This window comes from Streptopelia decaocto, assembly GCF_964273445.1.
Source record: "Streptopelia decaocto genome assembly, chromosome: 1".
Taxonomy (NCBI): Eukaryota; Metazoa; Chordata; class Aves; order Columbiformes; family Columbidae; genus Streptopelia; species Streptopelia decaocto.
Genome location: NC_138663.1, coordinates 186,016,220 through 186,033,965, shown reverse-complemented (window position 1 = coordinate 186,033,965; position 17,746 = coordinate 186,016,220). Strand labels below are relative to the sequence as shown.

At 42.7% G+C, this 17,746-nt stretch overlaps 1 protein-coding gene across 2 annotated transcripts in view; it reads right to left on the bottom strand.

Moving 5' to 3' along the window:
• SMAD9 (SMAD family member 9) overlaps positions 1–3,922 on the bottom strand; it is a 37,346-nt gene extending 33,424 nt beyond the window's left edge. The window contains exon 1 of one of the 2 annotated variants that reach the window (XM_082060882.1): positions 3,860–3,922. The gene's annotated coding sequence lies outside the window, so the exon portion shown is untranslated. Of the gene's footprint in view, positions 1–3,438; positions 3,556–3,859 lie in introns of those variants that run through there. The other variant, XM_082060881.1, reaches the window with a different exon arrangement.
• Between the last annotated feature and the right edge of the window lie 13,824 nt (positions 3,923–17,746).

Here is a 17,746-nt window from a genome sequence, read left to right as displayed (position 1 = left end):
CTGAGACCTGTGAGGAAACCAAAGAGGCAAAGATGATGCTAAGCTTGGCAGAGGGGTGGATGGTGATGTTGCTGACAAGGAAAAAGAGTGGGAAGGAAATAAATTTTGGAGAGAAGGATGTGGGAAAGATAAGGCATTTCTCCTCCCAAACAGAAACCTACCTCAGTCTTAATGCTGCCTCAGAAAAAGAGAGATGGATTATCAGATTTTCTTTTTTTTTCTTTTTTTTCTTTTTTTAATGTAGGGATGACTGAGTAAACTGGGAAACTGACTCCACTTGGTGTCCACCTCCACTGTGCCCTTGCTGTACTCTTGTCCAGAGGAGCTGAACCTCAAAGCAAACTGTTCAACCTTACACCTGTCTAAGATGTTGCAATAGTTCTTGCAGAAAACCTGCACATTGTCCTGTAGAACGATCTGTCTAAAAATCTCATGTATCTGCACAAAACTTGGGCATATAATGTTTCACCTGCTTCAATTCAAATGCATACATATGTTAGTCAGGATGCCAGTCAAGGCTCTGATCCCACAGTCTCTTAGATCCACTCACCTACAAAAGCACAGCAAGGTTTTCAGCTGCTATAATAAATACACATGCCCCAGACTCTTTAATTCACCTCTTCATCTGTAAAATTTCCACAGTATTAACCATTCAAATATTATATGTAAGATGGGAAATAATTTGGGATATTTTTGAAAAAATAATTTTATTATACTGTATTCAGAGTCTAATGCTTCCTTACAACAAATGTTCTCAAAGACAGTCATAGGACAGCAATGATTCTCTCAAATTGTCATTGTTACTACTATCTTTTGCTGTTAATGTACAGTAACACTAATGATTCTTTACACCTGCCTGCAGCAGGAAACCAGGCAGTCTACCATAACAACCCTTCCTATGTAAGTTTTTGCTGTGCCATTTTCAGTTAAAATATTTATGATGTTGTTTTTTTTTCTTTCTTCTTCATCCCTGTAATTATCATTTGTAAGGGGTATATTGCACAGCAAATGGAATCTCTGTAGACTTTCACTATATTTTTTGCAGCAGACGAATTACCCTGAGTGTGTGTGTATATATATATATATATATATATATATTTTTTTTTTTTTTTCCCCCTTCTGGCTCCCCTTATTCTGTTAAGTTGCTTTGAGATGGGGTGCCTAGTAGTAATGCTGGAATTACTGTTAGCCATTATCAGCACCAGTGATAAACTCTAGCTAGTGTTTTGGTTAGAGGTCACTTGTAATTAGTAGTCATTGTCCTTTGAATTTAACAATGGAAAAATAAAACTTTATCAAGACAGATTAGCCTGGCCATCAAAATTACAGCACTTTAGCATTCAGGACAGAAGATTACATGACACGCTATCTCCAAGGCTGGTAACAGCAGATAGCTAAGGATTCAATGCGAGATACAGAAAGTCTGTAAAAAAATGGAAGAGAAAGGTGGATTAACTGTCCAGATGTTATACGATACATTATACTGAGACTTCTACACTCTTGTTTTAGTGAGTCAGGCCTCATCTTGTTCCCACTGAAGACAACATGGGGCACTGCCACCAGCTTCTGTGAGAGCAGCTTCCAAGCCTGAGACACTACCCAGTTCTTCTACATGTCCCCACCTTCTGCAGATATTTGGCATGAATGTACGTACCTCTTAGCCTTGGGCAAGTGTGTCAATAAAATATTAATACTCAACTTCTTCACAAAGTTGTGCAGTTGACAGCTTTGTGTGTATTTGTTTCAGTTGCTGCATATAAATAAAAGCTTCTATCTCCAACTCACATCAACTTACAAATCCTGATTATCATACAGATTCATACAAATTTGATCTTTATTCCAGTCATTTTTGCAGAATTACTGTTTATCAGCTTATGTGTGAGTTGTTAATTAAGTGAACAAGAAAATGTTTTTAACTCCATCACAAAGGATAGATGAGAATGGGACCTACTGCTAAACTCAGTAAATATAATACAAGAAACCCTTCTTGCTGCAACTCACTTTAAATATATTTTTGGGCATGTTTATTTTAGCTACTATGCTAAATTAACTCAATACTTAAAAACAACAACAAAAAACAACAAACAAACCACAAACATCCCCAGCCTCTGCTTTAGAAACTAACAGGAAGCAAACACGAAAACAGCCAGACACTGGTACTTATCAAATCCGAAAGAAGGGAGTTGTCTGGCTGGATTAAAACGGATGAGGTTTGCTTGAGTGATGACATTTGTCCTACCATTGCTGAGGGGAAGAATTTTGCAGCGCTTCCTTCAGTCTATACTCCTGAAGATGAGACGATTACTCCTCCGGCACAAATACATGCACGTCTAAAGATACACATTTCCACACATCGGAGACACAAAGTACTGAAACTTGCTTTTTATCTGCAGTGTCCTTCCCAAACCACCGCAAACTTGAATACATTCCCAAGCCATGCACATCATTTCCCACTTCTGAAAGGAGAGCTCGTTCACTGAAAAGATGACCATTCCCGGCTGAGAATTTTTTTCACTAATTTATAAAACGCAAGTAATTAACAGTATGCCTCTGTGTGTGCATGCATGCGCGTCCATGTGTGTCATTTATTTTTATTCCCGCTAATGCCTCTTTCAAAGCAGACCTGGCTAGCATCAAATAAATTTACCCATAAAATCAAAGTAGGAAAACACAAAGTTACCACACAATATCCGAATTGTTATAAATGAGCTGAACTTTGAATTCCCTCCACTTAGAGCTGCCCGGGCATGCAGATAAAATTACAATAATTCATAATTTGCCATATCGAGGGCTATTGTTTTTGGAAATGCTGGTTACTTGCTAACAAGTAACGTTTTAACTTCAGAGACAAAAAAAAAAAATAAAAAAAATAAAAAGAGAGTCCCCGTTTCTTGCTGGAATACAAACCCAAATCCCAGCAATTCAGCTCCGTTTTGCTTGGGAGCGTGTCCAGGAGCGGGATTTCTTGAACAGAGAATAGACCTCTGAAAGGAAAAGTATTTCCAAACGTTTCATGTGGGGTTTTGTTGGGTTTTGGATGTTTTTTTTAATCCTACTTAATCGAGAAGGAAAGAAATCCTAGCAGCGGGGAGACTTGTCAGCGTTCAGCCATCCATAAAAGCGTTTTTCCCCCGCGCTCCTCCTTTCGCTCGCAGCCCTGGCGTCGGTTTGTCTCATCTTGCTGCCGCCCCAGCCCCAGCCCCCGCCCGAACACCGACGGCCCCAGCGCAGCGGGGCCGGGGCCGGCGGCCGCGGGGACACCGGCCCGGGGCGCCGCCGAGGGGATGCTGCGGCCGCCACCACCCGGCACGGGGAAGGATGCGGAGCAGCCCCGGCGGGAAGTTTGGGGCGACGTCGGCGGGACCGTCCCCCATGTTCTCCCTGTTCCCCCTCCCCGCCCGCCCTTCCCGGGACGCTGCCGGGAGCTCCGGCTCTTACCTGCCACCGGGCGCGGGCTGGGGTCTCGGCGCGCCGCGGGCGGGAGCGGGGCTGCAGCTGCGCGGCGGCGGCGGGGCCAGGGCGCAGCGGCAGCGGCAGCAGCAGCCCCGGCCGGCGTCAGTCAGGCGGGAGCCGCCAGGCTGTATTAGTGCGCCGGGCTGGAGCGCGGCCAGCAGCGCCGCTGCCGCTGGCCCGCCCCTGCGCCCCCCCCGCCGCGCCCTCACACACACACACACACACACACGCACACAGCGCGCACCCCGGTACCCGTCACACGCTGCTGCCCCAGTCACCCCACACAGCCGGTGTGTTCACCCCGCAAACACACGGACAACCCCTGCACGGAGTTCACCCCACGGCACGGACACGCACCCACACAGGCAGAATCCACCCCGCGCGCCCCCCGCCTCACACGGCTCACCTCCCGTCACACTCTGACACTCGCCCCCGGCCCGGCGTCCCGCGGGAGCGCAGCCGCCTCAGGCGCCGCCATTTCCCCGCCCCGCGGGTCCCCGAAGAGGGGGCGCCCCTATCCCTGCCCGGCCCGGCGGGGCCCTGGGCCGGGACGCGGGGCTGGCGGCAGAGCCCGGGCCTGGGGCTGCGTGGGGTCGGCGAGGCTTTGTAGGTGACCGCCGGGACCCCGTGGGGCAGAATCTCAGCCCGGTGCCTGCACAGACAGCCCTTCGCCTATGGGCCCTCACACAAGCCACCCTCCACCCAAGGATGGCCACAGCAGTCACGCAGGGTGACATCACCGCCATCCTGCACCACTCCAGCTGATGCCGACCTGGCTTTTGGACACGGGACAAACTCTGTGGGGAGAGACTGGGAAGATGCCCCCGTGGGGTGACAGGACAACAGCAGAAGGATTTGATGGGCAGGCTGCACCTTCCTGCACCGGGCTGCATGGAGGCTGCAGCGGTGCCCTCAGCTTCTCCGCCTGGACCACACACTGGGGCTGTCACCACGTGGCGTGTCCTGCAGAAATCCCCTTCGTCCAGTGTTCCCACTGGTGTTCAGGGCCATGACAGCCAGCTGCTGGGCTCTCACTGCCGAGTCAGCATTTTCAGTTCGCTGTTCTGAAAATCTTCCTGGTGGTGATTTTGTGAGCCGGGCTCATAGGACCTCCATTTAGCGTTTAACTGCAATGGAAAAAAAAAAAAAAAAAGGAAGTTTGTAAATAGGGTTAGTAATACCAGCACTGAAGTTTCGAAGAAGTTTCGAATGGTCCTGTCAGTTCATGGGACCAGTCAGCGAACAGCAAACTGCAGCCATTATTGGTAAGCAGATGTATTTTCTGCTCCACATTCTATTAAATCCTCATATTACCTATGAGTAACCATTTCTAACTATGTAGCATATTGTATTAGCTGTAAAAAAGCAGAGGCTGAAAGAGAAATATCGGGGAAGTCAAGTAGCTCCAAGGACACTAGAATAAAAGGTATTGTGAAACTGGGGCTCTAGGCAGTACTAGGAATAGGTACCAGCAGAACCTGGCCCTGATCACGTTGAGGGGTTCCAGTTAAATTGCACTGAGCCTTTTGAGGTCAATCAATAAATATGATTAAAGATACCATCCTGCTGACATTTTAGCCAAAAATTTTTACATTGTAAAACATGACAGAAAAGCTAATGTTGTTTGAGTAGACATCAAAAAGCCACAATGGAATTATGGCTCCACAGCGCAAATTTATCGAGGCATGTGTGTGCAGGTTGAGGGGGAACAAGGAGATATAATGTAATGCCCCAAATATTTCTGCTGCCCACTTTGGCCTGAAATGTCTTAAAATACCAGTGGTTTTCCCACTGCTGCCTTGCTTTTCCTGCAGGAGACTTCTCGGCAGATGCATGGCAGAAGGGATGCTGTTATTTATAAATTGCTGTAAACATTTATAAAGTGCCAATCACACATTCTAACTCAGCATGACTTGAGATTTTATACCTATAATGCTGTTTATTTTTAACTTATGCACTGAAGACTTCACATTGCAAATGCCATACCTGCGGGCAGTTTGGGTGTCTGGGCTGAGATGTGTATAAATCACTGAGGTTCTTGATCCTGAATCTGGGGGCTCTCACACCCAGGTTCTGCTGGGTCTCACCGCAGCTCTCTCAGGTGTCGAAAGCTCCAGTTCCTCATGCTTCTGCTCACAGTTGCTGCTCCCAGCAAAGAGCTTGCGGGACAAGGTAGGTCTGTACTCTCACCTCCCTGATGCACAGCCTGCTGTGCTGGCTCCAGCCCATTTGGTTGGCAGGGTGAATTAAAACGCCAGTTCTACTACTGAAGCCATCCCAAGCAGTGGGGGATAGCTGCAGAGCCACTGCCTACATTTATCAGTCATTTCTTAAATCTCTATTTTGATAGTCGCTTCAAGCAAAATGACTGAATTTCATTCATATGTGTGTGGTGACAATTTTTAACTCCACCATTTTGAAGAAGTGTAGCTAAAAAAGATCACATGGGTATATCTATTACTAGAGTTTTATATACTACAGGTCATATAGCAGGGAACACTTTTTTTTGGCATACAGTTGTATTTCAGATCATGTGGCATAGGCATATAGCTGTTTTATTACAACAGCTGAATATATGGTGGCGTTACCTGTGATCTGCTAAACCTGTTGAACTATGTGTCTTCTCAGGAGCAGAGGTCGTAAATCCCACCTTTCCTTTCTTCTCCCTCCACACATACTTTCAGACCCATCCCCGAGTCCAAATCCTTGTATGCGTGGCTTTCAAAGCCTGTGTCCTCATCGTAAGGCTCTGCTGTCCCCTCCTCCTGCCGGTGTGACTCACCATCTGTCATTCCCCTGCACCACCCGGGCTCTGCGAATTCCATTTCTTGTTTCGCATTATCCCCTTTAAGTGCCTTATTTCCCACCCTGCCCCTTACAAGTGCAAGCGCCCTCCCTTAGGCTGCACATGGTGTAACTTCTCCAATCCCATCTCGTAAAACATGGACCAACCTTTTTTATTCATAAACCAAAGCCTGATCTGAGACTGTTTCCCTTTTTTTTGGTCTGTATTTGGTCTTTTTGTGCTGGATAGCTTTGTAAAGAAAACCATCAGTAAAAGGACAGGTAGAAAATAGTAAAGACTGGTTATAGCTGTAAAAGGGAAGGAAGGGTTCTAATTTCTTTTAGCACTGAAACTTTGTAAAACACAAAATAACATGAATTTTCCACTTGAAGGGAACTGCAAGTTCCGAAGAGCTGTAAATGTATCTACTTTGTATGTTCTGTTCCAGGGCTCCAGTGAAGTACTGGCACTGTCTACCACCGCACAAGAAATAGCTGTTAGCACAGCAGCGCCGTGTGCTGCGCGGTGGAGACACCTCCAACGGCTCTGAGTGTGCTGGCGCGGGCAACGAGAAGACTTCAAGCCACAGTGTCATGGATTTACTTGGTGACTTACATTTCCCTCATGGGCTTTCTCTAGGCAAAGACACAGCAGGCACTTGCCTCTGGCAGCAGATTCTTGGGAACAGCAACATCACTGTGGTTCTGCTGCCAGCTTTGCCTATCCCAGAGCCCTGGAAAGTGAGGGCTGTTCCTGTATCGCAGGGTGGAGTCAGAGGTGTAGGACAGCATTGTCGAAAAGGAGAAGCTGACTGTTCAAGCAGCAGCAATCACTATCCCACCCCCTCAGTGGGTGCATGAACAACAAGCCCGAACCCTGCCAGGATGCCCAGCTCCACACCTTTTGCTCCTCTTTTCAGGGTAGGACTGGGCCAGCCACAACCCCTCACCCTTGGGTTTGGCAAAGTTTTACATTGCTTCTGCTGTCTAGAAGCTTGGAGCTTGCTCAGTTTACCCTGCTTCTCATTCACAGGCAGCTTGAGTATGTCAGTATCCTAAGGTCTGAACAGTTTGGACACATCTGTATCAGGTTTAACAATAAACACTTAAACCATCAGGGAATCTTCTGTCACACATCTTTTCCAGCACAAGCAGGATGAAACATTTGCTCTGCACAAACATGTTTCATGCTACTCACATCAAATTACTGCATGTTTGTGGCTTAAGATGTTAATTTTCAGAAGAAAAACAGGTGGAAAAAGCAGCTGCAATCTTGTGCAACATGTTGGTGAATGCGGCATTGGAGAGACAGTGCTGGACAGCTGTGTTCTCTGCTCACTCACAGCAAAGGTATTAGAATTGCTCATCTCATTACTCTTTGCTTCAGACTCTAAAAGCGAAGCTATAAAGTAAGAGAGGCAGAAGAAGGAGGTAGGCAGGCAGCTCAGGGGTTCATGCTGAAAGGCAGAGAAGGAAGAAAAGGGAATCAGTGGTGGAGTGGACATGTAACAAACTGAACCTGAGAAGACTAAAGCAACAGTTCAGAAATATTGAGTGACACAGGTGAGCAGGCCGAATGGCTTCATGTACTGCCATCAGAATGTGGATTCTGCCCGTTTTGGGTCAGACAACCAGTAAGATATAAAAGTTATCACTTGGCTTCATGGCACTTTTCATCCAGAGTCGAAAGAGGTGTCAACAAGTGAATGAGCTCACTGTGATATGGACAAATGGACTTAAAACGTTCTTGGTAACTTTCAATTACCAACCAAAAAAGACTCAGAAAAAACATTTGGACTGGCCAGGTTATTTCAGTTTTTAGAATTGGAAAGGATCATTTTCTACACAGCACTGTAGTTGAACTAAAGATTTTTGCTATTGCATGTATGTAAGCACCTGCTGAAGCAGCTGCACAAGAATGAAGTAATATTATTTGTGATTAAAGATATTGGGGAAAAACTCTGCTCTGAGCTACAAGAGCATAAATTTAAAGTAATTCCAGTGAAATTTGTCATCATCTTATTATACTCAAACTTCATAGACTCCCTTGGGTTTTTTCTTTCACACATACAAAGATTTGAATTCAATCCAATGAAGTTTTTAATGCATTGAGATCCAGCTACCTGTCTTGTTATTTCTGCTGAGTTTGTTCTGTGCTGCAGAGAGTAAGACTCTCACATGCTCAGAACAACATGACTGTTGGGATGTCTCTTTATTCCAAGAGATGTGGAATGACCTCAGACTAGCTGAGACGAATTTGAAGTACAAGATTTTTCAATTGACAGGATCTATTGCTTTCTCCTTAAAATGATGAAGCCACACAGAAGAAGAGGACAGAGACAACGTACTTTTGCATTTTTTGTTCCTTCTGTATAACAAAGTTGATGACATAGTAAATCTTAGAAGGTAAACTCTAGCAGGATTCTGTTTCCATTGTTTTTAGCCAGCACTGGCTGAAATGTGTAATAAGAAATCACATCCTTGCTGTTTGCTTGACCTGGCTGAAATATTTATGTGCCTCAGTCTCAGCTGGCACTGGTTCAAGAACCGCTGCAATCCTCTGCCTTCACTTCACCGTCTGAACTTCACACCTAATGTTGGGGAGAATCAGATGAACTGTCAGCCATTTCACCTGAGTCCACTCTTACTAGCCTGAACAGTTTTCTTGTTGTTGAGGATTTCCTTGGATGAATATAAACAGTATGGAAAAGAAACAATTATGTAAAGATTCATAAACAGTAAAAATGAACCACTGTCCTCTGACTTCACACATATCCAGAGGTCCCAGTATTTCCCTGAACTTTGGCATCTAAGCCAATAGTTATGGTTGAGCTAGAGCAAATCTTCTGGAAAAACATAGATTTTGAAATCTTTAGTGATGGAAAATCCATTACAATCCTTGCTAAGTTGTTCTGTGGTTACGCTTATCCTTGCTGTAAAGAAAAATGGCTTTCTCTGCTCAGAATTTTTCTAGCTTCAGCTTCTAGCAATTTGATCTTGTATCTACACACGGGAGGCTGAAAGCTCATTATTACTATGTGGCTCTTCCTTTGCAGCCTGTGCTTATGCTACCTTTTCCTTCATACACTTGAGAACAGCTCTTAAGTATCATTTTAAGAGTTACTGGACTCTCCTTGAGCCCTTTTCAAATTCTCAGCATCTTTCTGAATTGTCAACATCAAGAACCGAGTGTTCTCCAGCTCTGCCAGACATCAGGGGACATACACAGAGCTCTGCCAACTTTTTAGCCTTATTATGTCTACATTTCAACCTATAAAGATCACATCAGCATTTTAGTATTTTTGGCTCTTGCTGAGATGATGCCCAAGATCTCTTTAGATTATAGATTAGACTCCCCATCTTCTCATACCTCTGCCTGCAAATGTTCTTCACTCCTGCACATCACCTTATTTTTGACGTGCAGGAACATGCACTGTTTTCTTGCATGAGGCTTACAAGTAAGTACTGGAATAACTTCCCTGTGGATGGGGAGGAATTTCTCCCCCTGAAGAGCAGATTAAGCAATAATCTGTCAGAACAGCTGGTCCTTCCTTGGAAGTGGGGAGGGATGAAGTGCCCTCGAGGTCCTCACCTGCCCTATTGACAATCTGACTACATCCATCAACCCCTTGATTTTTTTCTCTCCTCTTTTTACCAATGCCGTAATTTGTGTCATTGGCAAAGTTCTCAGTAACAACTTTGTAGTTTATTATGCATCACTGTTAAAAACATAGTTAAATACTACAAGGTCAAGGAATGATCTCTTTGGGCCCTCATTAAAAACCCATCAGGTTGATAAAATTTTCCCCATTTATGGTGACATTTTCAGACCTAGGAACTAGTCACTTTTTAATCAATTTAGAATAATACAAATTCAATACAGCTTACATTAATTTCCTAATTAAAATGTCAGGTAGCATGAAGCTGAATATCTCTGATAGTCTGTAATACCAAACCCATTTCCTTTACCAGCTAAACTTTTAATTCTGTTTTAATTTCACCAGATATTTTTGTTGACTGATGGTACTTACTTTGTCCTCCTTTAATTCTTTAGTGACTATGACCTGTGTTAACTGTTCTGTGGGTTTACATGTAATGGCTTTTAGCTCTAAACCATCTCTAATTATACCACCCATTCCATATGTCTCTTTATGAATGCTGGCTTAATATTAGCTGTCTTCCACTTTAATGTTCCCAGCCTTCTAGAATCTGTTGAAGTAATGTGCAAGGGTCAGAGAGCTCCTTGATGCTCACATTTAAAATTCTTGAGAGCAAGGTGTCAGGATGTGATGACTAAAAAATGTCTCAAGTTATTGTTAAATTAGAAAATATGTTATTACCTTGCAGTATAAGTAGTGTGTGTATATATATATATATATATATTTTTTTTTTTTTTTTAATCCAGATACTTTTGAAGTATGTGCCTTGGCTTTATTATTCACAGTTCTCTCATTTCCATCTGTTAGTGATGCAAATAATTGTTTTAATTCCTTCAATTTCTGGGATGCTGAATTCCTTTCTTACTGTTAATTCTGCTAGCTATGCATTTCTCCTCATTTTATTTCTGTATTTTTTTTTCTAAAACCTGTATTTATTTTTTGCCTCCTGTGTTTTAGAGAACAGATTTGAATTCATACGCCCTTTGAGCCAGTTTGTTCTCTTTTAACCAGAATAGCCTCCGTTCTCAGTTGGATTGTGGTTTTTAAAGCATCTCCTAGAATGTTTTAAGCAGTTTCTAATTATTATTCCCTTTCCTATTTATTTTCTTTCTTTTCAGCTGATTTATCTTTTAACTGTTTTCAGCTTTGTAAGGCTGGGTTGCCGTGGTGGTGTGATTTTTTTGTTGTTGGCTTTGGTTTTTTGTTTGTTTTTGTTTGTTGGTTTGGTTTTTCTTTGGTTGGTTCGTTTTTTTGTTTTGTTTTGTTTTAAAATAGGAAGGACATGTATAGCTGTCTGAAATGTCTTTTGGTCACTCATCACAAATGCAATCAAGTCACAATGCCTTGCACTTCAGCAATCTCTTTAATTTAGGGGTAGACTTCTCTTACCAGTCAAGGCTGAGTCTAGCACATATTCCTTTCATGTTAGATGCTGAATTTTAGGGGCCAGGGAAGCCATCCTGAGTGAGCAGAACTTTTAACAAGAAATTAATGACCTTGCAGGATATCCTTTCTGATCCTTCCTCAACATACATTTAAAAGCAAGTCCACAGAGAGTTTTTTCACTTGGCCTTGTTATCGATGAAGAAGAGATATGAAGAAGATCAGCACATTTTGGAACTATTAAGAGTGGGGTCATCTTAATGTGCTAATTTCAGTTCTTGTGGGCCTTTTTCCATTTGAAACTCAGCTTAAACAGTTCCATCTACAGAAGTTTGGTGCAAAATAGAAACAAAATACTTTTGTCTTTATAACGTTAAGGGATGGGCATATGGAATCATTACCTTAGCCACTTGTCAGCTTAATAGTTCTTACCATGTTTTATCTTTATAAACCAGTCATAATGCAGCAGTGATCCCTAGAAAGCCCTCATGTGTTATGTTTATTTAGAAGATATGGTTATTTGGATCCTCACACGATTATGTGGTTTCTTCATATTCCTGCTGTAGAAAGAGGAAAATAATGGTAACAAAACAGGCCACTTCACATTTTTTGTTTTTGTTTTGTTTTGCTTTGTTTCCCCTTTTTAATTCAGAGACTTACTCTTTCATTAACAGATGTCTCAAAACAGAGGCTGTTAAGATGTGTTTCACTTTCTGAGAAAGCCCATCTTGAAATGTCATCTAGAACTCTCTTCGCTAAGTGGTGTCCTTGGATTTCCCTCTCCATATGAAAACATGAAAAGATGTTCACAATTAATGTTGATGGCAAACATCTTCTTAGTAATATTTTAAAACACTCCCATGATTTAAACAAAGACAGTGTATGTCTTTCCAGGGAGTAGGAGGGGAAGGGATCTTTATAAACTGTGTTATTTAAAGAGAGAAAGAAAACAAAACCAAAACCAACCCAAAAAAACAACTCAGTGATATTTGACAGACAAGAACATTGTACTGATAAGCACATCTTTTTTGTTCAGTGTTGGTATTAAAGCAGGATGCAGTGAGTAGAAGGAAAAATGCCATTTATATTAGAAAACTCACTGTATTTTAATTAAAAACTTGATTTATGTGGATCAGATTTATCTGTATTTTCACTATCTGGCAGAAGTAAAAAGAGCCTCGTAAACTTATAGTTGCTTCAAGCAATAGGGGTCAAGCAATGCATCATTTTACCATGTGTTTTCTTTAAAACAAGTTGGGGACCAACTGAATAATTTACCTAGGAGTTTCAAGAAGTGTGTGCTCTGATCCACTCCTTGCAAATATGCTCATGTCTTTTCTTGGAGATCATGGAGTTATTACTGCTCCGTAGGGCCAGTAGTGATGGTCTGTTTGGAGGTCTGCACCTTTCAAAGGGAGACGCATTTGGTAATTTATGCCCTGATTTAAGGTTGACTGTAGTTTGTGGGAACAACTGCCTTTTTCAATAAGTTACAGATCAAGCAGTTATTGAGTAGGGATTGCAAGACTAAGCCTGTGATAAATGCACTCCCTTGGGAATCACCTTGCACCAAATACCAAGCCTTCCATTTAATCAAGTTATCTGAGAAGCTCAGTTACATGAAAATCTGTTTTACTGAGTGTCAGTTCAGTGACTATTTGTTCAACATCCAAAATGTATAAATCTTAAAGAATATTTTTGTACCTACCAACATTTTTTAACCCACTTAATGCCTAAGATGTGATACTTTGAGGTAACACATTAATCTTAGAGCTTCTAGTCTTACCATTAAAAAAAAAAGAAAAAAAGATATAGAGGGAGAAGAAGCTGTTTTCTTGGGGAAGAAAATAGACCAATATTTAATGATCTGCCATTAAATGTACTTGTAGGTATATCACTTCAGACAAAAAAAGTATTTATTCCTTAAGTCATAAAGCAGCTACTTATTTTCAAGAATCTTACCACGTTTGCATTACAAGAATGTACAGGAGTGCATGTACTGTTGCCTTTCTATGATGTCTCTTCATCCTTTTCTGCCTTGCAGTCCATATTCCAGAAAAATTTCCTCATTCCTTCCACATAGACATCTGCACAACTGAGTGTAAAATGAACTTGTTGTTGTTGTTTTGTGGCTTCTGAAGTTTTACTTCCCTCCATCACAAGACTTAAAGGCACCATATTCTGCAAACTAACACATTTAGATACAGTGAAACCCTATGTTACTGCACACTAATGTAATAATGAGAAATGTAATTAAAGTCACTACTATAATAACATCTTATCGGAATGCACAATGAAGATAAACTTGCTTATTCCAGAGACAGGGGGCTTATTGCATAGGAAGCAGTTTGTTCTGATGAATTCTTTGATCTACAACCAGTATCTTTGTTAACTAGAGGGGTGGGGAAGGGCTTGGTATATATTGCCACATTTTCCTTCAGCTGCCAAGGGAAGAAAAACTAAAAATAAGGGGGGCTTCAGGATCAAAGAAATGGAAAAAGTTACGCTGCCTAGGGAACAGGCTAAGGGAAAAGTTTTTTTAGAAAGATCTTCATTAGTAAATATTTAGAATGCACAGATGCTGAATAAACACCTCAGCTACAGACTTCAGCAAAACAATTACTATATGAAAAAAAAGGACTCAGAAGAAAAATAAAACTAAGTTGGTGGCAAGTCTGTAAACTGTGTATAGAAATACCACAACTATGCACAAGATATCAGCTTTTCTTCATAAAGGGCAAGAAATTACTCTGACTCATCTCTCCATATTTTTTACACAAATGAGACTGGATGGCAACCGAAAGCCTCAGAGACATCTCAGCAGTCAGTCCCTGAGAGCTGGGTGAGATAGTTTCAGCATACTGGCCCTTGGCACTGTATCTCTCAAACTGAGACCTTCTTCTAGCTCCAGTCTCTTCCAAAGGAGGCACTAACAAGCTCAGTGAAATAAAGAAGAAAGGAGTAATTTTTTTTCTGCTTAAGGCTTGCCAAAGCTAGAGCACAGCGTTAATGGTTTATTCCAAATACTTAAACACTCAGTGCATGGGTCCATGTTTGCAGACTCCAAGTGGAAATGACTCAGCATGCAAAAAGTAAAAAGAGCAGGCTGCCCTGTTGTAATTCACATAATTAAAATATTCTGCCTAAATGCATTACATCTCCCCCCTCACATCAAAGGCCTGTGTTTCCTCAAGCTCTCCATTTACATTTAGGGAAGCCAGAATTCTAAGCTCTTACAGGAGAGATGATGTGGCCTGGGCATCTCTGCCTTGGTGTGAATAACAAACCCCAACAGTTTAAAATACCAGGTCCCAGGCAAAGATGCCTTATATTTAATATATACTGCAAGAGTGCCACAACTTAGTTACCCTTTGCTGTACTAAGGGTTGTATAGAATCATAGAATAGCTTTGGTTAGAAAAGACCTTTAAGATCATCAAGTCCAACCATTAACCTAACACTGGCAAGTCCATCTCCAAACCATCTCCCTAAGAACCTCATCTACATGTCTTTTAAACACCTCCAGGGATGGTGACTCCACCACCTCCCTGGGCAGCCTGTTCCAAAGCCTGACAACCCTTTCTGTGAAGATTTTCCTAATATCCAATCTAAACCTCCCCTGTTGCAACTTGAGCCATTTCCTCTTGTCTTGTTGCTTTTTACTTGGCAAAAAAGACCAAGACCCACCTCACTACAACCTCTAATTCTGTTTGTGTATTAGCCTGTATTGACATGTGCCCACATTAGGGCATCTAGGTCCTTTAATGATCTAGACCACCAGCAGCTGAGATGTGCAGAAAAACTAAGGTGTTAGGGAATCGGCACAGGGATTTATGTCCTACCTGGCAGTTTTTAAAGGCTTCCTGGGGGTGAGTGATTTTTTGTTTACTCGGTTTTTGAAGGTTGTGTGGGGAAGTCCTGGAAACCACTTCTGATGTCAAGGGGTCAAGGGCCGGCTGTGCCACTGTTGGAATTTGGATGGGGCTACCCTGTCCTCCTGCAGGGTTAGATAAAATCGATGAAGAGTTTCTTACCAGCATGTGTGAGGTATTTGCTGTGTTGTGTAGCAGCCTCCGGGTGGTGGACAAGCAGATTGAGAAGCTGCAGTTTAGGGAAATAAGGACTCAGAGATCCTGGTGTGGGAAGAGCAGCACCAGCAGCTGCTAGTTTTGGTTCAGTAATGAGAGTTACAGACATTGCAGAGGTCCACTGAAAGCAATGCGAAGCCAGCAGTAATTATAGTCTGGGTTGCTTGCACTACGACTAACAGGTGGTGGAATGGGTGCAGCCTTGTGGGGCTTTGCTGGGAACAGAGATGGATAGGGTAGATCAGGGGCAGGCACTTAGTGCTTGTTGTCCAGAAGACCAACTGATGCAGCTGAGGAGAATCAAAAATCTTAGAAGAGAAGGTGGATGATACTTTCCCCTTTATACCCCAGTTAGCTGGGCCTAAACTGGGATGGCACCAGGTCAAGGATGCTAAGATCATTAAGTGTGGGTAAGGGCCAGGATATAGTGGTGATACTCCCCATCTCTAGATGTCAGGTCAGATCTTTGCCTTTGCTTAGGGGCCTGTGTTCTGGCTGACTGTGTGATGGACAGCATCAGGAGTCTTCTAGTGGGGTCAGCCACTCCATGAGCTGGAGACTGTCACCTGGCCCATACTCTCCTTGGCTGAAGCAACTTCTCCTTTTACGTTTCCTTGATGTTGTTTGGTACTTCCAGTGGCCTCGTGTCATTTACAGGGGCATTGTACTGTATATCTTGGGAAGAGAAGATGTATAACTGACTGCTATAAACAACTACTGCACAGTGGTTCTTCAGGGGATGAAGAAATGAGACTATGGATGGAACATATTTTGGAAACATTTCCTTGCTCAGCTTGTTTTCTTTTCCCATGATACTCCAAATCTAGTTTTCTCTAGCAGACATAACTGATCATTCTGTTGCTTTTAGTCTTATGCTACAAACCAGTGGTTTCCCAATTAATTATGCCTTAATGAAGAGTTTGGGAATGGATCTCATTTCCAAAACATGGCTGTAGAATTCCCTTCTGGTAAAGTTTTGATGGCAGTTTTAACAGTTCTCTCTGCCTGCCTTAGCCCCTCAGTGGAAAGTTGCTGAGCATAGGAGTAGGTGCTTGGTCACAGCAGGGTGATTCTCACAGCATAAGGCAGGTGGCTGGGCTCTTCTTCATGGGCAAGGCTGGAGGGTCCCACAGTGAGGTCAGTACAGTGTGTGTGCAGCTCCATGATGGTCTTCAGCTGATCAAGGCAGGTCTGCTGTTGGTAGGGGCTGTCCCACCTTCCCTGGCTGTGACTTCTTGTCCCGTCTCTTGTATAAGCATTCACAATTGGGTCTCCATGTGGAAAGTTCGATGGGTAAAAGGTCCAGCTTAAAATGTAGCATGCTTGAAATGTGTAAGCATTCAGCTGGACAACATGCTGATGTAGGTGTGGTTGTGCAGTAGGGACATGAAGGAAGAGATGAGGATGGCAGACAAGAAGATCAAGACCACATTTTACAGCAATAGGGAAAGCTTATGTATGCTTAGTGACGTGTTTTGTCTCTATGAGGGCTCCATATGCCTCTACGTGGCAATTTCTGGTTTTGTTTTCATGTGTGTGGAAGCAAAGACATTTGGAGTCAGCTGCTAGAAAACACGTGATACATTTGAAATGTGTGCTTCAAGAGGTACTTGTCTCAGGGCTTCACGTGGCATGTGCACCTTTTTGTAGGAGACTGAGCACCAAACCATCTTCTGAGGAAGGTAGGAAGTAGGGACTGTATTACCACAGCAACATAATGGTTAGAGCAAAATGGAGCAGTAGGGTTGTGCATCCTCCTTAGTTTAAAGAAATTTAATCCATGGTACCTTCTTTCTGAAATAGCCACTGAGCTATGGAAAGGTCTAGCATGAGGTCACTGAACTCCTGTTGAAATTCAGCTGCTGTTCAGCAAAGAGTGCAGGATTCTTGAGGACACAAAGTGGAGAGGTACACAGCCTCCTTTTTTACAGAGGAATGTGTCTGAGAATGGGAAGTCTTGGTTCTTGTCCATGTGCCTGGAACTGCTTCACAACACTCGCCTGACAAGCCATTGAATAAATTGCCTCTGCAGCACTGGAAACAAGACTGAGGACTCCTTTCCCAAGGGGATATTTAAACTTTTCATTGGAAAAGATTTAAACTTTTCATTGGACGTATTTTGTCAGCAATGATTTTATTACTCACTGGCTATTAATCATGTGCCTTACTGTGGCATTCATATTTCAAGTCATTACACTTTTATTTTCTGGCAAAAATGCAGTAGATCTGTAAGAGTGACTGTTCCCTGCTGTTGAGAAAGCCATGGCATCATAAAACTTGAGAAGCCTTGCACTAATGCAATCAATCTACTAAATGACATCTATATTTGAAATACTGTGTGCATGTATAATACCTCACAAGAGAAAACAAAATACCGGTA